This window comes from Capricornis sumatraensis, chromosome 7 (assembly GCF_032405125.1).
Source record: "Capricornis sumatraensis isolate serow.1 chromosome 7, serow.2, whole genome shotgun sequence".
NCBI lineage: Eukaryota > Metazoa > Chordata > Mammalia > Artiodactyla > Bovidae > Capricornis > Capricornis sumatraensis.
The window spans coordinates 27805709-27827098 of NC_091075.1; positions in this window are offsets into that span (position 1 = coordinate 27805709).

Sequence of the window (21390 nt, forward strand, 5' to 3'; positions counted from 1 at the left end):
TGGTAGGAAACTTACCCTTCTTTATATTAATCTCTTTTAAAAACTAAACAATTTGCAAATGTGAACATTTTAACTATTGTTACTAAATATCTTGGGTCTTGCCTGACTCAGTTCAGTTCAGTCACTTTGCTCAGTCATGTCTGACTCTTTGTGACCCCATGGACTGCAGCATGCCAGGCCTCCCTGTCAATCACCAACTCCCGGAAGTTACTCAAACTCATGTCCATTGAGTAGGTGATGCCACCCAACCATCTCATCCTTTGTCGTCCCCTTCTCCTTCCATCTTCAATCGTTCCCAGCATCAGGGTCTTTTCAAACGGGTCAGTTCTTCACATCAGGTAGCCAAAGTACTGGAATTTGAGATTCAGCATCAGTCCTTCCAATGAATATTTAGGACTGATTTCCTTTAGGATGGACTGGTTGGATCTTCCTGCAGTCCAAGGGACTCTCAAGAGTCTTCTGCAACACCACAGTTCAAAAGCATCAATTCTTCGGTGCTCAGCTTTCTTTATAGTCCAACTCTCACATCCATACAGGACTACTGGAAAAACCATAGCCTTGACTAGACAGACCTTTGTTGGCAAAGTGTGTCTCTGCTTTAATATGCTGTCTAGTTTGGTCATAACTTTCCTTCCAGGGAGTAAGCATCTTTTAATTTCACGGCTGCAGTCACCATCTGCAGTGATTTTGGAGCCCAAAAAAATAAAGTCTGTCACTGCTTCCACAGTTTCCCCATCTATTTGCCATGAAGTGATGGGACCAGATGCCATGCTCTTCATTTTCTGAATGTTGAGTTTTTAAGCCAACTTTTTCACTCTCCTCTTTCACTTCCATCAAGAGGTTCTTTAGTTCTTCTTTAATTTCTGCCATGAGTGGTGTCATCTGCATATCAGAGGTTATTGCTATTTCTCCCGGCAATCTTGATTCCAGCTTGTGCTTCACCCAGTCCAGCATTTCTCATGATGTACTCTGCATATAAGTTAAATAAGCAGGGTGACAATATATAGCCTTGACATACTCCTTTCCCGACTTTGAACCAGTCTGTTGTTCCATGTCCAGTTCTAACTGTTGCTTCCTGACCTGCATACACATTTCTCAAGATGCAGGTAAGGTGGTATGGTATCCCCATCTCTTTAAGAATTTTCCACAGTTTATTGTGATCCACACAGTCAATGGGTTTGGCATAGTCAATAGAGCAGAAGTAGATGTTTTTCTGGAACTCTCTTGCTTTTTCAATGATCCAGTGGATGTTGGCAATTTTATCTCTGGTTCCTCTGCCTTTTCTAAAACCAGCTTGAACATCTGGAAGTTCATGGTTCACATACTGTTGAAGTCTGGCTTGGAGAATTTTGAGCATTACTTTACTAGTGTGTGCCAATCAGGAAGCAACAGTTAGAACTGGGCATGGAACAACAGACTGGTTCCAAATAGGAAAAGGAGTATGTCAAGGCTGTATATTGTCACCCTGCTTATTTAACTTATATGCATAGTACATCATGAGAAATGCTGGGCTGGAAGAAGCACAAGCTGGAATCAAGATTGCTGGGAGAAATAGCAATAATCTCAGATATGCAGATAACACCACTCTGATGGCAGAAAGTGAAGAGGAACTAAAAAGCCTCCTGATGAAAGTGAAAGAGGAGAGTGAAAAAGTTGGCTTAAAAACTCTACATTCAGAAAACGAAGATCATGGCATCTGGTCCCATCACTTCATGGCAAATAGATGGGGAAACAGTGGAAACAGTGGCAGACTTTATTTTTTTGGGCTCCAAAATCACTGCAGATGGTGATTGCAGCCATGAAATTAAAAGACACTTACTCCTTGGAAGGAAAGTTATGACCAACCTAGATAATGTATTCAAAAGCAGAGACGTTACTTTGCCAACAAAGGTCCATCTAATCAAGGCTATGGTTTTTCCAGTAGTCCTGTATGGATGTGAGAGTTGGACTGTGAAGAAAGCTGAGTGCCGAATAATTGATGCTTTTGAACTGTGGTGTTGGAGAAGACTCTTGAGAGTCCCTTGGACTGCAAGGAGATCCAACCAGTCCATTCTGAAGGAGATCAGTCCTGGGTGTTCATTGGAAGGACTGGTGCTAAAGCTGAAACTCCAATACTTTGGCGACTTCATGTGAAGAGTTGACTCATTGGAAAAGACCCTGATGCTGGGAAGGATTGAGGGCAGGAGATGAAGGGGACGACAGAGGATGAGATGGTTGGATGGCATGACTGACTCGATGGGCATGAGTTTCGGTGAACTCCGGGAGTTGGTGATGGACAGGGAGGCCTGGCATGCTGTGGTTCATGGAGTCGTGGAAAGTTGGACACAACTGAGCGACTGAACTGAACCGAAGTGAAGTTACTAGTGTGTGAGATGAGTGCAGTTGTGCAGTAGTTTGAGCGTTCTTTGGCATTGCCTTTCTTTGGGACTGGAATGAAAACTGACCTTTTCCAGTCCTGTGGCAACTGCTGAGTTTTCCAAGTTTGCTGGCATATTGAGTGCAGCACTTTGACAGCATCATCATTTAGGATTTGAAACAGCTCAACTGGACTTCCTTCACTTCAACTGGAATTCCATCACCACTAGCCTGACTGCCTTACTATAAAACCTAGGCTAAAATGTCTTAAGAGGATACATCCAAAAGATTTGCTGAGTCAAAGTAGCCAAGTTCTGTTTATAATTCCATTTTAATTGTGATGCTAAAACTGTGCCTTCATCCTGAAGAACAGAAGAAAAACCTGTATACAGGTAACTCTGTGGGAAAATCTAATTAAAATTACCATTCACCACTCAGAATCATGTAAGTACTGGTAAAAATATTTCCTTTTCTAAAGCCTCTAAAATCTACCTATATATTAGTAAATTATTGAATTTTATCTAGACCACATGACACAAAATCCTCAGAATAGGTAGTTTTAAAAACATTATTAAATAATCTAGTCCTGGCCATTTACTTGGAAAATACCATGCAGATGTGTATTAAATACAGATTTAATTTAGTCCAAAATAGCACATATGCAAAATGCATGCTTACAAAAGCAGACACTAGCTGATTAATGAGCAGCTACGTTGCTCTGAATTCCTTGAGATGTGAAGACTGTTATTTAGGTGATGAATGCAGAACCATTTTACATTCTCAGAGCCCCTGGCCACCCAGGTCTTCCCATCGCTTCCTCCCTCACCTTGTTCATGGCTTTGTCTGGATAAGACTTTCTCCAAAAGGCTTTCTGTGTATGTCTGTGTGCTCAGTCATGTCCAGCTCTTTGCAACCCTATGGACTGCAGCCCATCAGGCTCCTTTGTCCATGCAATTTTCCAGGCAAGAATACTGGAGTGGGTTGCCATTTCCTTCTCCGAGGGCTTCCTACCCCTCTCCAAAGTCGTTTCTACCATTATCCCATTCTCTTTCCCTCAACCCTCTTTAAACTGTCTTCATAACTCATAATGTATGTCACCCTGACTTTTTTTTTTTTACATTTCTGTGTTTATTTTTTGCTTCTCTCAGTAGGATGTATCAAGCAGGCAGTGATCTAGTCCAATTTTCCACCTGTCACATAGTTTATGCTCAATAAATATTTATTAAGTAAACCTTTTCAAAGAATAAATGTTCTTATCCCACAAATTCAGCATTTTTATTTGTTGATCTCTCAAAAATAGGTGGTTTACTTTAAAAGGTAATGGCCCATTTCCTCAAAACAGACTTAACTGGCTTTTATGTAGTCTTGAAAAGGTCAGGTCAACTGTGGTCCATCAACTAAATCAAACCTAAAACTTTAAAAAATTATTTTAATGATGAATTTAAAATTATACCTGAGGTCAATTTTAAAGGAAGGTGATCTGGCTGACAGGAACTCAAGGCTTGTGATACCCTTCAAGCCTTGTAATGGGTCTATCTTGAGTTGTCATTGATTTCCTGAAATCTTTGTACTTGAGCTGGGAATCCTTTATTGGCAGAGACAGCCTAATGTCCAAGGCATCCAAATGAATGTCACTGTCTCCCTCTGGTTTCTCCCACTCTTGCTCCAAGGAGCCCTATGTGGCTCCCTGGTTGTTAAGATACTCTATATAGCTTAGCAACCTGGTAGGTAACATTCCTTGGGGAAATCTGAGTTCCAGAACCTCTCCACTTATCATTCTTCTTAGAGTTCTACCTGCCCACAGCTTGACAGAGCCACTTGGCAGCAGTGACTTTTCTCATCTTTGAATGTAAAATAGAGCTGAATCAAATGCAAGAGAAAGAACAACAGAGAGTGGGGGAAGAATTTCAATCATGTAGATAATTCTCTGCAGAATTTTGCTTAAAGAACTCATACCATGCAGATGTAATCAAACTTAGCTCATCAAAAACCATGTAGGGAGAAAGTCTGAATGACTAAAGAATCCCAGTCATCCTGCTCGAATAATCAGGATGACCATGCTGATGACTGTTCAACAGCCTTGAAAAAGAATTGATATGTTAATTAAAAATCATAAAGATATATTAAGTAATACAGTTAAAGTCATAAAGTTCTCTATGAAAATTAAAGACGGAATTACTATGCACACACACAAATGTACAAACATATATGTTGCTGTCAACTGTCGGGATTATATATACTGGTGCTTCCCAGTATTTTTCTTTTCAGACCACACATGACTTTTGATAGCTGAATTACTGTCTCTGAAAGCAATGTAGCTAATTCCTGAAGGACAAACACTTAATTTACAACAATACAAGGATAGAATTTAATACAATCTTGTTTTCTTGACTGGCCCCAAGAACTAAAGGCTCAGCATCTCTCTGCACCTATAACCCATTCAGGATTTACATATTATTTATGGGGGGTTTAAAGGATTTTCCAAGGTAATTTTTTCATTTTGAGACTTACTTTCTACCAGTTAGGAATTGGCTTTATGCAGCTAGTAGCAGAGATTATTTCTCCCTCATGTGAAAGGGTTCCGTGGTTGATAACAGCAGTTCTATAGTGTTATTATGGACCTAGACTTGTTCCACATTTAGGTCCATCTTGCTTATCGTGAGGCTTCTCTTCTGGAGTTTAACTCTTATCCCAGATGGTGCCTGAAGTTCTAACCATCCAAATGGCTACTCTGTTGCCAGACATCACATCAATAATCCAGGAAGAAAAGAGGAAAGGCAGAGGGTGGGGAAGGACAGACAGGGGCATGAGCTAGCCATGTGCCCCTCCTGTAAGAGCCTTTCCATGAATCCCAGGCAATAATCTGGATGTGCTGATCACTTGTAGCTGGAGCAGGGGGGGGGGGGGGGCACAGAAAATGTAGCTTCCTCACAGAGTACATTCCCACCCCTTTCTAAAACAGAGGCTTAGAAAACATACTTTAGGTTTATAAGCAGTAATCTCTACCACAGAGCCTGCCATACCTAACCCATGTGTGAGAGGTGTTTATATTCTTGTGGTTTACACCTTTCCTTAGGGAGAGACAAGCATCATCCATTAGAAGACATACTTCTGGCATGTAACCATAATTCTGCTGTATTCCCTTTATGAGGACCTCTCTTCTCTCATTACCAGAAAAAATGATACATCTCACTGGGTTGGGCACAGTTTGCAGTAATTCTGTCAGAACCATGGACTGAGATGGCTCTGAGGCACTGTTCAGGGCAGCTTGTGTTTCCTCGTTGCCTTGGTAACAGACGACCAGTCCAAGACACTGTTATTTTCAGCAAAGGTAGAAAACAGATGGAGAGATTTCTTGGGATATATGCATGAATCTATGAATGGTGAATAGTAATTTCTAAAACACAGGTAATCAACAGCAGGAAACTCCACAGGTTGTTCATTGTCCACGGATACTTTTGAGTATTGCCGTGGTGTGTGGCCCCCAGATTCCTGTGTTGAAGCACTCACCCCCAGCATGACTGTGTGTGGAGACAGGACCTAGAAGGAGGTAAAGTTACATGAGGTCATAAGAGTGGGTCCTAAACAGCTAGGACTGACATCCTTAGAAAAGAAGAAAGAAGCACCAGAGCACTCTCTCTTTTTCTCTCTGCACATACAGAAGAAAAGTCATGTGAGGACACAGCAAGGAGGCATCCATCTACTCATCAGGAAGCGTGGTTTAACCAGGAACCAACCCAGCCGGCAACCTAATCTTAGACTTCCAGCCACTACAATGCTGAAAAAATAAACTTCTGTTGTTTAAGCCACATAATGTCAGTGGCATTATGTTATGGCAGCCATAGCAGATTCACACAGGTGTGAATATGTAGGTAACTCTTAGGTCCATTTTCTCCATGCGCAAGTTCCAAGTGGCCGCATCTTGGAGCTATGAATGGATCAGGCCTATTCATTTTTATCCTCATTTTGCATTTACTATAAAAATGTCATCAGTGTCTGATTAACTTATAAGAAGGTAATGCAAATAATTTATGAAAGGCAAAAATGCTCATTTAAAACAATACAAAAATAAAAATTTCATCTGGTGTCTTACCCATCCAGTACTCTCTTCTGTCCATTTTGAAAGCACTGATTCAACACAATCTGCATCAAGTATCTGCAATCCCAGAAAATAGTACATATGCAAGTGTCTATAAACTGGCCCCCAAATTCTCTCTCCCTGGTGTCCATACCCTGTGGAATCTCCTTTGCTTGACTGTGGGAGCACCTGTGAATAGAATGAAGGTCACTCCTGTGATTATATTCTATGAGCCAGATGAGATTTAGAAGAAATAATTAAGATCTAAAATCAGAATTGCTAAGTTGCTTCAGTCATGTCCAACTCTGTGTGACCCCATAGACGGCAGCCCACCGTCCCTGGGATTCTCCAGGCAAGAACACTGGAGTGGGTTGCCATTTCCTTCTCCAAAATCAAAATTACTTAGAGTTTATTAAAGTCTGTTCATCAAAAGGAGATTATTTGGGATGGTTCTGACCTAATCAGGTGAGCCCTTTAAAAGAGATTTAGGTTGAGGTACAGAGAAGGCAATGGCACCCTACTCCAGTACTCTTGCCTAGAAAATCCCTTGGGCGGAGGAGCCTGGTAGGCTGCAGTCCATGGGGTCGCTGAGGGTTGGACATGACTCAGCAACTTCCCTTTCACTTTTCACTTTCATGCATTGGAGAAGGAAATGGCAACCCACTCCAGTGTTCTTGCCTGGAGAATCCCAGGGACGGGGGAGCCTGGTGGGCTGCTGTCTATGGGGTCACACAGAGTCGGATACGACTGAAGTGACTTAGCAGGTTGAGGTAGCTCAGCTGGTAAAGAATCCGCCTGCAACACAGGAGACCCTGGTTCGACTCCTAGGTCAAGAAGATTCCCTGGAGGAGGGCATGGCAACCCACTCCAGTATTCTTGTCTGGAGAATCCCCGTGGACAGAGGAGCCTGGCAGGCTGCAGTCCATGGGGTCACAAAGAGTTGGACATGACTGAGCGACTAAGCATGTACACACAAGAACAGACAGCTCACCTGCTGGCCTTAAAGAAGCAAGCAGTCATGAGGTCTACAGCTGCCAGGAAGTAAGTCAGCCAACAACCACAAGAGCTTGAAGAGGACCCCAAGCCACAGATGAAAGCCCAGCCCCAGCTGGCCCCTGGGTTGCAGTCTTATGAGACCCTGATCTGGAGATCCAGCTCAAGTTAAGCCATGCCCACACTCCCCACCCACTGTGAGGTAACAAGAAATGTGTTAAACCAATGTCTGTCAGACCCTGAATCCAGGGCTTTTACCTGTGACTAGTGAACACTGAGTTGCTGGCAGGCCAGGGGTCTGGACTCTTCTCAGGCTGTAAGAATCACAAGTACAAGTTCTTTTGATAAGAATGCATTTGCTAAAACACAAAAGACCCCAAATAACCAGAGCAATCTTGAGAAAGAAGAATAGAGCTGGAGGAATCAACCTTCCTGAATTCAGACTATACTACAAAGCTACCATTAGCAAGACAGTATATGATATTGGCATGAAAACAGACATAAAGACCAATGGAACAAGATAGAAAGCCCATAAATAAACCCATGGGTACCTTATTTTTGACAAAGGAGGTAAGAATATACAACAGAGCAAAGATAGCCTCTTCAATAAGTGGTGCTGGGAAAACTGGACAGCTACTTGTTAAAAAATGAGATTAGAACCCTTGCTAACACCATACACAAAGATAAACTCAAAATGGATTAAAGACCTAAATGTAAGACCAGAAACTATAAAACTCTTAGAGGAAAACATAGGCAGAACTCTCAATGACATATATCAAAACAAGATCTTCTATGACCCACCTTCTAGAATAATGGAAATAAAAATGAAAATAAACAAGTGGGACCTAATAAAACTTAAAAGCTTTTGCATAGCAAAGGAAACTATAAACAAGGTGAAAAGACAACCCTCCAATGGAGAAAATAATAGCAAGTGAAACAACTGACATAGGATTAATTTCAAAAACATACAAGCAGTTCATATGACTCAATAGCAGAAAGACAATCAGTGCAATCAAAAGTGGGAAAAAGACCTAAACAGAAATTTCTCCAAAGAAAATATACAGATGGCTAACAAACATGAAAAGATGCTCAACATTGTTCACTATTAGAGAAATGCAAATCGAAACTACAGTGAAATATAATCCCACACCAGTCAGAATGGCTATCATCAAAAAGTCTACAAACAGTAAATGCTGGAGAGGGTATGGAGAAAAAGGAACCCTCTTGCACTGTTGGTGGGAATGTAAATTGATACAGCTACAATGGAAGACAATATGGAGATTCCTTTAAAAACTAGGATTAAACCACCATATGACCCAGCAATCCCACTCCTAGGCATATACCCTGAGGAAACCAAAATTGAAAAAGACACATGTACCCCAGTGTTCATTGCAGCACTATTTACAATAGCTAGAACATGGAAGCAAACTAGATGTCCATCGACAGATGAATGGATAAAGAAGCTGTGGTACATATACACAATGGACTATTACACAGCCATAAAAAGGAACACATCTCTCAGTTTTAATGAGGTGGATGAACCTGAAACCTATTATACAGAGTGAAGTAAGTCAAAAAGGGAAAGAAAAATATTGTATGCTCACACATATATATGGAATCTATACAGATGGTACTGGTGAAATTTTCAGGGCAGCACTGGAGACACAGACATAGAGAACAGATTTATGGACATGACTGGCAAGGGAGGAAGGAGAGGGTGAGGTGTATGGAGAGAGTAACGTGAAAACTTACATTACCATATGTAAAACAGATAGCCTATGGGAATTTGCTGTATGACTTAGGGAGGTCAAATAGGGGCTCTGTAACAACCTAGAGGGGTGGGATGGGGAGGGAGATGGGAGGGGAGGTTCAAGAGGGAGAGGGTATATATGTATATCTGTGGCTGATTCATGTTGATGTTTGGAAGAAAACAACAAAATTCTGTAAAGCAATTATCCTTCAATTAAAAAATAAAAAAAAATTTAAGGGATGTATTTGCTAGCATTTGACTTTGCCGCTTACTAACTCACCACCTTCTAGCCTATACTGGGACTCAGCTCTGTCTTAACCATGCACTCTCTACCCATTGTTTACCTACCAGTGTTTTCCTTATTGAAAAGACGTGGGAAAATTCAAGTAATTCTGCTTTCTTTATCTGCTCTTTCCCTCTAGTCTTGTTTAAGGCATACCATTAAAAAAAAGCCTTATTATTTGCTCTTAGCACTTTTTTTCAGAAAACAAGTCTGACATTATTATTTTCCCCTTTAGCTTTAAGGCACTATTCTTTTTTTTTTTTTTTTTTTTACTTTATTTTACTTCACAATACTGTATTGGTTTTGCCATACATTGACATGAATCCACCATGGGTGTACATGCATTCCCAAACATGAACCCCCCTCCCACCTCCCTCCCCATAACATCTCTCTGGGTCATCACCGTGCACCAGCCCCAAGCATGCTGTATCCTGCATCGGACATAGACAGGCGATTCGTTTCTTACATGATAGTATACATGTTTCAATGCCATTCTCCCAAATCATCCCACCCTCTCCCTCTCCCTCTGAGTCCAAAAGTTCGCTCTACACATCTGTGTCTCTTTTGCTGTCTTGCATACAGGGTCATCATTGCCATCTTTCTAAATTTCATAAGGCACTATTCTTATAGGTCCTGAGACTTTCTTTTATGAACTTTGATTACAGGGCTTCCCTTTCCCTGGTTGTTCAAGCAGCAGTGTTTACAGCAGGACCAGTTTAATAGCCCAATGGGAAGCGACCCAAATGCCCAACAAAAATCAAGTGAATACATAAATTGGGGTGTAGCCACACAATGGAATACCACGTGGCAGTGAGAATGAATGATCTGATTACACACAACAATACTGACGAACCTCATAAACATAGTGTTGAGTGAGAGAAGACAGAATCGAAGAGTGTCAAGTGCACAATCCTGTTTCCATGAAATACAGAAACAGACGAAACGAACCTCTGGAGTCCTAGTGCGCATCATGTCCTCCTTGTGACGGGAGAGTGAGAGGACAGAGCACCGGAAGGCTCTGGGTGCCAGGAGATTCTGTTTCTGGAACTGGGTGCTGGCTACATGTGTGGGTTCAGTTTGTGAGAAGTCACTGAGCTCCACACCAATGATGTGGACACCCTGCTGATGGAATATTCAGTTCAGTTCAGTCGCTCAGTCGTGTCCGACTCTGCAACCCCATGAACCACAGCACGCCAGGCCTCCCTGTCCATCACCAACTCACACTCTATTAAAAGTTTTTTAACATGTAGTTTCCTGGTTCCACCCCTTAGACTTATTGAGTTAAAATTCCTGGGAAGAGAACTTAGATATTGACTTTTAGGCAGTATCCCCAATCCCAGGCAATTTTAACGCCTTGTGACACCTGAGAGCCACCTGTCTAGAAACCTTTAAAACAAAGGCAGAAATGTAATTCAAATTATTTTTCTAACTTAAGTGTTTATAAAATTAAGAACATCTTATTAATAGCCTTGCTAGTAACTAGTCTTCCTGGTAACATAAAAAATGTAACCCAACAAAAAGTCCCAGATTGTGGCACATGTTTTGATTTCATTTGTTTCAGGTTTCAGGAGCAGAGATATGGCTTTAAATTTGTGTCTGATTTTATGGCCAAAAAATGATTAATATGGATCATTAATAACTCATGTGTTGCACAGAGAACAAATTCAGGAAGGAATTGACTTGCATCATTCAGGAAAGAGCTGAGTGTTAATATAATGCTCTCCACCAACAAAGAAAGGGGGGCTTCAATTTGAACTAAAATTGAAGTAACAATATATATCAGTGTTACTTTCTTAGATGACTTCTATTATAAATTATCACAATAGCTTGTTTTATTCCCATTTTATACAAAAATAAAACATTTTTCTTTCCTATAGATTTATGTATTCCTGATACAGAATGTTCAAATGAGGGGGTCCAGACTAATAAATCTTCAGGTGAATATATATGTCTTCACCACATGCACCATAAAATTATATAAGCAGTGATTGCACTCTTCTAATCACTCACTTCTTTGGTGCCTTCAGATGTTCCCTTCATAGTTCTCTTAACCAGACAGAAAAAAAAATAATTAGAATGCAGATAAGTTCTCATGTCTAGGCAAATCTTCTGAACCATAGCTCCAAAGATTTTTAATCTGCATTTAAACTTAAGAGAACCCATTTTGAAAATTTCCATAGCTGATCTGACATGTAAGAACACCTTCAAAGCTCTTTTGAGTGATGAGTGCTGGGAGAGGAGGAGGGTCAAAGACGAGGAGTCAGTACCCATTTCAGTTCTTAAACACAGGAACTATTAGTTTTGCAATTACTGTAATAGTCTTGGGGCTTCCCTAGTGGCTCAGAAAGTAAAGAATTTGCCTGCAAAGGTGGAGACCCTGGTTTGATCTCTGGGTCAGGAACATCCCCTGGAAAAGGAAGTGACAACCCACTCCAGTATTCTTGCCTGGGAAATTCCATGGACAGAAGAGCCTGGCAGGTTACAGTCCATGGGTCACAAAGAATCGTAGCAGCCAAGAAAAGTATTATAAAGTAAGACATGGAAAATCTGTATTTATTTCTACCTTGAGATTTTTCCGCTTATTCTGACTTGGTTGCAGTTACATGGGAGGACGACATGCAGTGAAGACAGACAAGCAGATCCGGGATGCATATCTCAGTATGAAAGCTAGAGAGTTACAAGGTTCAGCTCAGTTCAGTTCAGTTGCTCAGTCGTGTCTGACTCTACAACCCCATGAATTGCAGTGCGTCAGGCCTCCCTGTCCATCACCATCTCGTGGAGTTCACTCAGACTCACATCCATTGAGTCAGTGATGCCATCCAGACATCTCATCCTCTGTAATCCCCTTCTCCTCCTGCCCCAGTACCCCCCCCCCCCAGCATCAGAGTCTTTTCCAATGAGGCAACTGTTCGCATGAAGTGGCCAAAGTACTAAGAGTTTTAGCTTTAGCATCAGTCCTTTCAAAGAACACCCAGGACTGATCTCCTTTAGAATGGACTGGTTGGATCTCCTTGCAGTCCAAGGGACTCTCAAGAGTCTTCTCCAACACCACAGTTCAAAAGCATCAATTATTCGGCACTCAGCTTTCTTCACAGTCCAACTCTCACATCCATACATGACCTTTGACTAGAGGGACCTTTGTTGGCAAAGTAATGCCTCTGCTTTTGAATATGCTATCTAGGTTGGTCATAACTTTCCTTCCAAGGAGTAAGTGTCTTTTAATTTCATGGCAGCAATCACCATCTGCAGTGATTTTGGAGCCCAGAAAAATAAAATCTGACACTGTTTCCACTGTTTCCCCATCTATTTGCCATGAAGGGATGGGACCGGATGCCATGATCTTCATTTTCTGAATGTTGAGCTTTAAGCCAACTTTTTCACTCTCCTCTTTCACTTTCGTCAAGAGACTTTTTAGTTCCTCTTCACTTTCTACCATAAGGGTGGTGTCATCTGCATATCTGAGGTTATTGATATTTCTCCTGGCAATCTTGATTCCAGCTTGTATTTCTTCCAGCCCAGTGTTTCTCATGATGTACTCTGCATATAAGTTAAATAAGCAGGATGACAATATACAGCCTTGATGTACTCCTTTTCCTATTTGGAACAGGTCTGTTGTTCCATGTCCAGTTCTAACTGCTGCTTCCTGACCTGCATATAGTTTTCTCAAGAGGCAGGTCAGGTGGTCTGGTATTCCCATCTCTCTCAGAATTTTCCACAGTTTATTGTGATCCACACAGTCAAAGGCTTTGGCATAGTCAATAAAGCAGAAATAGATGTTCTTTTGGAACTCTCTTGCTTTTTCAATGATCCAACTGATGTTGTCAATTTGATCTCTGGTTCCTCTGCCTTTTCTAAAACCAGCTTGAGCATCTGGAAGTTTACGGTTCACGTATTGCTGAAGCCTGGCTTGGAGAATTTTGAGCATTACTTTACTAGCGTGTGAGATGAGTGCAATTGTACAGAAGTTTGCGCATTCTTTGGCACTGCCTTTCTTTGGGATGGGAATGAAAACTGACCTTTTCCAGTCCTGTGGCCACTGCTGAGTTTTCCAAATTTGCTGGCATATTGAGTGCAGCACTTTCACAGCATCATCTTTCAGGATTTGAAATAGCTCAACTGGAATTCCATCACCTCCACTAGCTTTATTCATAGCGATGCTTTCTAAGGCCCACTTGACTTCACACTCCAGGATGTCTGGCTCTAGGTGAGTGATCACACCATCGTGATTATCTTGGTTGTGAAGATCTTTTTTGTACAGTTCTTCTGGGTATTCTTGCCACCTCTTAATATCTTCTGCTTCTGTTAGGTCCATACCATTTCTGTCCTTTATCGAGCCCATCTTTGCATGAAATGTTCCCTTGGTATCTCTAATTTTCTTGAAGAGATCTCTAGTCTTTCCCATTCTGTTGTTTTCCTCTATTTCTTTGCATTGGTTGCTGAAGAAGGCTTTCTTATCTCTTCTTGCTATTCTCTGGAACTCTGCATTCAGATGCGTATATCTTTCCTTTTCTCCTCTGATTTTCTCGTCTCTTCTTTTCAAAGCTATTTGTAAGGCCTCCCCATATAGCCATTTTGCTTTTTTGCATTTCTTTTCCATGAGGATGGTCTTGATCCCTGTCTCCTGTACAATGTCATGAACCTCATTCCATAGTTCATCAGGCACTCTATCTATCAGATCTAGGCCCTTAAATCTATTTCTCACTTCCACTGTATAATCATAAGGGATTTGATTTAGGTCATACCTGAATGGTCTAGCTGTTTTCCCTACTTTCTTCAATTTAAGTCTGAATTTGGCAATAAGGAGTTCGTGATCTGAGCCACAGTCAGCTCCTGGTCTTGTTTTTGTTGACTGTCTAGAGCTTCTCCATCTTTGGCTGCAAAGAATATAATCAATCTGATTTCAGTGTTGACCATCTGGTGATGTCCATATGTAGGGTCTTCTCTTGTGTTGTTGGAAGAGGGTGTTTGCTATGACGAGTGCATTCTCTTGGCAAAATTCTATTAGCTTTTGCCCTGCTTCCTTCCCTATTCCAAGGCCAAATTTGCCTATTACTCCAGGTGTTTCTTGACTTCCTACTTTTGCATTCCAATCCCTATAATGAAAAGGACATCTTTTTGGGTCTTAGTTCTAAAAGGTCTTGTAGGTCTTCATAGAATCGTTCAACTTCAGCTTCTTCAGTGTTACTGGCTGGGGCATAGACTTGGATTACTGTGATATTGAATGGTTTGCTTTGGAAATGAACAGAGATCATTCTGTCATTTTTGAGATTGCATCCAAGTACTGCATTTCAGACTCTTTTGTTGACCATGATGGCTACTCCATTTTTTCTAAGGGATTCTTGCCCACAGTAGTAGATATAATGGTCATCTGAGTTAAATTCACCCATTTCAGTCTATTTTAGTTTGCTGATTCTTAGAATGTCGATGTTCACTCTTGCTATCTCCTGTTTGACCACTTCCAATTTGCCTTGACTCATGGACCTAACATTCCAGGTTCCTATGCAATATTGCTCTTTACAGTATCGGACCTTGCTTCTATCACCAGTCACATCCACAACTGGGTATTGTTTTTGCTTTGGCTCCATCCCTTCATTCTTTCTGGAGTTATTTTCCCACTGATCTCCAGGAGCATATTGGGCACCTAATGACCTGGGGAGTTCCTCTTTCGGTATCCTCATTTTGCCTTTTCATACTGTTCATGGGGTTCTCAAGGCAAGAATACTGAAGTGGCTTGCCATTCCCTTCTCCAGTGGACCACATTCTGTTAGACCTCTCCACCATGACCCGCCCATCTTGGGTGGACCCACAGGGGCCCAAGTTACAAGGTACTCACGTTCAAACAGCCAGTGACTGCATCTCTGAATTGAAGAGACTCATGGAAATAACAGAAGCCAGAATTCTCCTTTGGTCCTGCTCCAATGCATAAATAATGATCAATTAATTATGTGTGTTGGGGGATAGGTATATGTATGTGTATATGACCCAGAGACATACAAATATAAACATTTAAAAATGCTATGAAAAGATAAAGTGATCAAGAACAATAAATGTTCAGTTCAGTTCAGTCGCTCAGTCATGTCTGACTCTTTGCGACCCCTTGAATCGCAGCACACCAGGCCTCCCTGTCCATCAGGAACTCCCGGAGTTGACTCAGATTCACGTCCATCGAGTCTGTGATGCCATTAGCCATCTCATCCTCTGTCGTTCCCTTCTCCTCCTGCCTCCAATCCCTCCCATCAGAGTCTTTTCTAATGAGTCAACTCTTCACATGAGATGGCCAAAGTACTGGAGTTTCAGCTTTAGCATCATTCCCTCCAAAGAAATCCCAGGGTTGATATCCTTCAAAATGGACTGGATGATTTTATAAGTATCTGAAATTTTAATTAAATTTAATTAAATTTAATCTTATTAAATTTATTTTAATAAGGTCTGTCTAGTCAAGGCTATGGTTTTCAGTGGTCTTGTATGGATGTGAGAGTTGGACTATGAAGAAAGCTGAGAACTGAAGAATTGATGCTTTTGAACTGTGGTGTTGGAGAAGACTCTTGAGAGTCCCTTGGACTGCAAGGAGATCCAACCAGTCCATCCTAAAGGAAATCAGTCCTGAATATTCATTGGAAGGACTGATGCTAGAGCTGAAACTCCAATTCTTTGGCCACATGATGTGAAGAACTGCCTCATTAGAAAAGACCCTGATGCTGAGAAAGATTGAAAGCGGGAGGAGAAGGGGACGACAGAGGATGAGATGGTTGGATGGCATCACCGACTCAATGGACATGGGTTTGGGTGGACTCCGGGAGTTGGTGATGGACAGGGAGGCCTGGTGTGCTGCCGCCCATGGGGTCACAAAGAGTCAGACAGAACTGAGCGACTGAACTGAACTAAGCAGCAGGAGGAAACAAACTACAAGTGTCTGATCTTTTTCTCTTAAAATTCTGTGTTGCTATGACAACACCTGGTTCCACCTGAACTTAACTTTTCTCAAACCTTGAGCTGACCAATTCGTTTTTTTAATGGAAATAGTTTTCTTAAGCTATGTTAATGAAATTATATATTTGCTTTGGAACTTACCTTTCTTCAAAATGGTTCCACCTAAGACTAACTTTTGGCTGATAGTCGCTCAACAAACCAGTATTCATATCAATTGTTTTATGGTTGGGGGATGACACACCTCCTGCCACCCTATCTCAAAAATGCATTTTGTGGGTGAGGGCCTGGTGAAACTCCCTCAGCCTGGAGGTGTCGCTCTTATCTGATCAATAACGGTCTAACAGACATAAAATAGCTTGCTAAAGACTAGCAAGGAGGCATTCTCCATTCCCCTTCTGATGTCTATGTCAGAATCTTTCTCTGTCCCTTTTCACTTTAATGAAACTCTGCTACACAAAAGCTCTTGAGTGATCAAGTCTTTGGTCCTGAAGCTAAATCTTCTTCCTTACAGATCACGAATCCAACACCTTTCACCATAAGCTATCATGGTGATGGTTGTGTGATGTGAACTATTTAATGCCACTAAATTGTATATTTCAAAATGGTTAAGGTAGTAAATTTTGTTATATGTATTTTATCACAATTAAAAAATGTTTTACAATAATGACTAGAAAATGCTTTCATTGTGGTATACATAGAAAGTGCCCCCCAAATAATAAACTTTATGCCTGCTATGTCATTAAATTTCCTGACTGGAGGCCCATAATGGTCCCATTATGTCATGAGTTCCTTTCTGGGGAAAAGAAAGCATGTGGTGATATGAAATCGTCACAATTTTTACAAAAGGAAAAATCTGGAATGTTTGAATCATTGTGGCTTTGTTTTCCAACTATAATTTTTTTCTCTATTCTTCCATTTAACCAAATCTGAACTATTCTCAGTAGGAGTCAAGACAACTCAAATTGTTAGCTGCATCCTGACCTTACAAACTTTCTACTTAATCTGAGCCCATGTGTAGCCACATCCCTCAATGCCATATTTACCACATCCAAAAATTTTCTCCAATCACTGGCAGCTTCAGACTGCAATATTTCTCCAAACTTGATCACCCTTAGATTTTTTTCTCTGTATGACATCTCTAGCTAGTGTTTACCTCTGAAAAATAATATATTTTAATTGAGTTCACTAAATAAAATGATTTGTTGAATTGTATCATGCTATTAATACCTGTGGTTGTACATTACACATTTCTTTGCAGCATTCAGAAAATGACAATAAAAGTGAAAATTTGTGAAGAGAGGAAAGATGGAAAAAAGAAATGTATCTCACAGATTAAGCATATTCATTTTGGCTGTCTATAATTTATTTTCTACATGGCTTCTGATCTCTGTCTTAAGAGTAGAGTTCTTTATAAGTCATTAAGGAAGAATTCTAAAATCTGGAGATGTAAAATTATTAATATGCAGCTGAAGTTTTCAGCTATATCACACTGCAAGATATGCAATTATAAACTAATTATTCATTAATTCAACAAACATTTATTGAGTGTGTACTGTGCCTCCTCTGAACCAAGTTACTTCTTTCTTATAAGGTAGCACATAGGGACAGCACATTCTTGGTTTAAAAGCAAGTAGCTTTCTATAAAAGATTTCTTAGGTGCTAATTTATGCAGCAGACAGATTGTAAAACCAAATGATTTTGAGCCTGGGTCAAAATAGGCTTATGTTTCAGCTTCAATACTCCCTGTGTGATTCCGGGTCAGTTTACTTCACTGCCCAGGCTTCAGTCTCCTTATCTGTTCATTGTACACAATAAAACTCTCAGCCTCAGAAATCTTTAGAATGGAATGTGACCATGCACAACGTCTGGAACATGGCAAACATGCTAGAATTGTTTTTTGTGTTTTTTTTGTAAACACTTAAGAGTACTTTCAGTTCAGTTCAGTCCCTCAGTCGTGTTCGACTCTTTGCGACCCCATGAACTGCAGCATTCCAGGCTTCTCTATCCATCACCAACACCCGGAGTTCACTCAGACTCACGCCCATCGAGTCAGTGATGCCATCCAGCCATCTCATCTTCTGTCATCCCCTTTTCCTCCTGCCCCTAACCGCCACCCCCCCCGCCAGCATCAGAGTTTTTTCCAATGAGTCAACTGTTCGCATGAAGTGGCCAAAGTACTGGAGTTTCAGCTTTAGCATCAGTCCTTCCAAAGAACACCCAGGGCTGATCTCCTTTAGAATGGACTGGTTGGATCTCCTTGCAGTCCAAAGGATTCTCAAGAGTCTTCTCCAACACCACAGTTCAAAAACATCAATTTTTTGGCACTCAGCTTTCTTCACAGTCCAACTCTCACATCCATACATGACTATTGGAAAAACCATAGCCTTGACTAGACGGACCTTTGTTGGCAAAGTAATGTCTCTGCTTTTGAATATGCTATCTAGGTTGGTCATAACTTTCCTTCCAAGGAGTAAGTGTCTTTTAATTTCATGGCTGCAATCACCATCTGCAGTGATTTTGGAGCCCCCAAAAATAAAGTCTGCCACTGTTTCCACTGTTTCCCCATCTATTTGCCATGAAGTGAAGTGATGGGACCAGATGCCATGATCTTCATTTTCTGTTGTTGAGCTTTACGCCAACTTTTTCACTCTCCTCTTTCACTTTCATCAAGAGGCTTTTTAGTTCCTCTTCACTTTCTGCCATAAGGGTGGTGTCATCTGCATATCTGAGGTTATCGATATTTCTCCCAGTAATCTTGATTCCAGCTTGTGCTTCCTCCAGCCCAGTGTTTCTCATGATGTACTCCGCATATAAGTTAAATAAGCAGGGTGACAATATATAGCCTTGACGTACTTCTTTTCCTATTTGGAACCAGTCTGTTATTCCATGTCCAGTTCTAACTGTTGCTTCCTAACCTGCATACAGGTTTCTCAAGAGGCTTTGCTCAAAGCACAAAGTGCCGTGCACAAGCTCTGAACGTGCTGGTCATGGCTGGGAGAGGAGAGCTTAGCGCCAGCCCTGAAATCCAGTTCCCTACCCTGCTCTGAGGCTCATCCATTTCAAACAGCCAAAAGATACTGCAGGGACATGTTGGACCTGGAGGGTATTATGTCAAGTGAAATACATCAGGCAGAGAAAGAAAAGTACTGCATGTTACCACTTATATGTGGAATTTAGAAGATAAAGCAAGCAAATGAATTTTTAAATAAGTAATAAAGTAATAAAATTAAAAATAAGCCTAAGGATCTCACAGTGATTCTGTTCTGGATTCCAGACTTCCCATCTCACCCCCAATATAATTACCTGGAAAACATTCTTCCTCTAGTGTGTCCAGCTGAAATGCAGCTGATATGCACAAGTTCCCCAGGATCACACAGACAGCCGGCGGCAAAACCAGTACCACATTGAGAAGAACTGAGCGAAGAGCCGCATCAGCCTGAGAATGCTGACAGCGCCACAAAAGTCAGACTTAAATGCGTGAGTGATTTCTCTCTCACACTTCTAGTCCCTCATCTGAGTAAGGGAGAAAAAAAATGAGAAATGTTTTCTGAGTTCCTTGGGGAAATTCAGGATGGACGAGCTTACATCAGATCACCAACCAACAAAATAGCAAAGGGGAGGTGATACCATGACTTCTTCCAGTTTGTAAATCTAATTACTATCAATTCCTATCAAGTGATCTCTCTGAAGGTGATTCATCTCTGTTAGAACTCAAAACCAAGTGCTTCTCAACTGCTCTCCTGGCTCTGAGAAGAGACATTTCATTCATCAGAAGTGCTATGCATTTGATATTTAAGTGTTCATTAAAAAGGTTGAAAGAGCATTGTCTGTCACTGGTATATCCGCATTAGATATTTTACAAATATTAAGAAGTTAGGGTGATAGTTTATTTCTTATTTTTTTAATTAAGGAAAAATTACTATAGTGTGTGAATAGAGAAAAGAGGGGAAATGATTATAGCTTTTTTTTTTTAAAGACAGCTAGTTATAGAATATCTAAATTTGTCAAAGGGATATATTGGGTGGGTTTTATTTATTTACTGGAAGGTAATAGAGGATTCAACATTGTTTTAAAAATGATGTTGCTAATCCAGCTCTCCCAATTCTCTCCTAAAAAGAGAAGTGAAATGAAGTGAAAGTTGCTCAGTCTTACAAACTCTTTGCGACCCCATATAGTCCATGGAATTCTTCAGGCCAGAATACTGGAGAGGGTAGCCTTTCCCTTCTCCAGGGGATCTTCCCAACCCAGGAATCAAACCCAGGTCTCCCACATCGCAGGCGGATTCTTTACCAGCTGAGCCACCCAGGAAACCCAATTTTCCTCTGAAGAGATTTTTATTCCCGTCACAAAGTTAAAGTGCCACATTCACCACTAGGTGGCGGCAACATGCTATTCACAGACTTGCCCATGCTCCGGTCAGCTAGGGCAGGAAGAGCTGGAATGGAAGCCTTCAGAAAGAGGAACTGCTGTGGCCATTCTATTTCCTAAACTAATAAACCATTTAGAAGGGTAAAACTCAGTGAAGACTTATGTATAGCCCTTTTGATAAGATACTCTTGATAAATTGGAACATTTGCAATAGATTGCTTCCACTAGCAAAACTGACCTTCTACATCTTGGCCTAACTGACCATGTCAGAAGTCAGTAGGCTGAAAAAACACATTCAAAAAAAGAAGTCAGTAGGCTGAGACTCCCCTCTCCCCCACCAGAGAATACTGAGTTTATTAATATCTGGCACTAGGACTCTATATCGGAATTGAAGAAACAACTCCCACTTATAGTCTATGGCTGGTTCGGTTCAGTTCAGCTCATTTCAGTTCAGTGGCTCAGTCGTGTCCGACTCTTTGCGACCCCATGAATTGCAGCACACCAAGCCTCCCTGTCCATCACCATCTCCCGGAGTTCACTCAGACTCACGTCCGTCGAGTCCGTGATGCCATCCAGCCATCTCATCCTCTGTCGTCCCCTTCTCTTCCTGTCCCCAATCCCTCCCAGCATCAG